Here is a 1,516-nt window from a genome sequence, read left to right on the forward strand (position 1 = left end):
CACCTGCTTCATTTTAAGGTGGTAAAACAAATTGTTTGTATTTATTCCTTTCTACACACTTTGCAGATTATTTTTTTGGCACTCCGCGTGTTTAACATGTGCGCGCTCCGGCGGAGTGACAATCATCCCGTTTATGCATTTTTTTTGGGGGGCGGGGTACAGTCTGACTGTCAGCCTTTCCCACAGCGCTTCCCCGCTGATGGGTGAGGAGTCATATGTGAGCAGCGTGAACAGGAGGGGGCTCAGCACAATTGTTTTAAAATTCAGCAGGGAAGTAATCTCATCCAAACGTTTTAACTGATTCTCATTGAACTGACACATTTTGCAAAGTAATCATCAAACATGTCTTCCAACTATTCCATCTCCATTGTTTTATAGTTGGTAACTAAACAGAAAGCTTGTGAACAGTGCCCTGAGACAACGTATGTTGTGAGTTGGCGCCATATAAATAAACTGAATTGAAAGCTCCTTTTTCTATTAGAAGCTACCTGCATCAATATGAAACCACTGAAGGACTTGTTTGACTCTACTTCACAAACGTTTTCACTTATCAATCTGCAGGCCTTAAAGCTGTCATGTCTGTTGTCACCCACAATTTAGTTTTTTTTAGTTGCTTTGACTCTATTAACAAAACTAGGATTCATTTATTTTCATCATCACAAATTCAACAAAGCTAAATCACATCTTACAAATGTGTTAAGCATTTTTCTCATTGGATTGACACGCTTTCTTAACTGTTTTACAAAACAGTTAACAATCATTCCAGTAGTCCAAACTCCATGGTTTTAGCTTTGTGACYAAACCACCTATTGCTGACTATTAGAAGCTCAGTATGAAATCACAGAAGCATGTTTCACACTCCTACTGAGGAGTCAGTGTACAGGCCTTCAAAATCTCAAATTCTGTGATGTTCTTTAACAGCATAGATGATGTGGTCCAAGACAGAATAGACTGGGTGGATATATTTTTATATTCTAATGAATTATAATTTTTGTCTTTATATTTTGTGATTGTATTTATGTTACTGTATGCAATATTTACAGTAAGTCATATTATCTTGGAATCAATAAAATTAGCATCAAAATTCTTCTGATTTCAGATTTAATTCATTGCAAGAAGGGACATTTGCTTTTGTTTCATGATTTTAATGTTTTGGCTGATCAAGCCATTTGCAAACACAATGTATCAATTTTATCGTCAGTGACACTGTTGAGTCTTGTCTGTTCACGATTTTGAAAATGTAGAGTTTGAGTGGACAACTGTGCCAAAAAAAATTAAGAAGAACTGTAATTTCTGCTCTGATACATTTGTGACTGGTTTATAAAACTTTAAAAGGCTTACAATTATTCAACAATAGTCTATGTATTAGACCATCATGAAATAAACACCAGTTTATAGGAGTTGAGTCACTTTTGCCTCTATTTTTTTACAGGTTTCAAGCATTTTGGTAACAGATTTGGATTAAATCAACTCAAGTATTTTCATTTGTTACCAAAATGCTCGAAAACAAATATAT

General features: G+C 35.2%; 1 protein-coding gene across 1 annotated transcript in view; it reads right to left on the bottom strand.

The window, feature by feature from the left end:
* Window positions 1-1,084: 1,084 nt before the first annotated feature.
* LOC106532986 (G2/M phase-specific E3 ubiquitin-protein ligase) overlaps window positions 1,085-1,516 on the bottom strand; it is a gene marked incomplete at its 5' end in the record, with an annotated part of 3,558 nt that continues 3,126 nt past the window's right edge. The window contains 1 exon segment of the mRNA XM_014029176.1: window positions 1,085-1,506.

Source organism: Austrofundulus limnaeus, unplaced genomic scaffold, assembly GCF_001266775.1.
Source record: "Austrofundulus limnaeus strain Quisiro unplaced genomic scaffold, Austrofundulus_limnaeus-1.0 Scaffold864, whole genome shotgun sequence".
NCBI classification, from domain to species: Eukaryota; Metazoa; Chordata; class Actinopteri; order Cyprinodontiformes; family Rivulidae; genus Austrofundulus; species Austrofundulus limnaeus.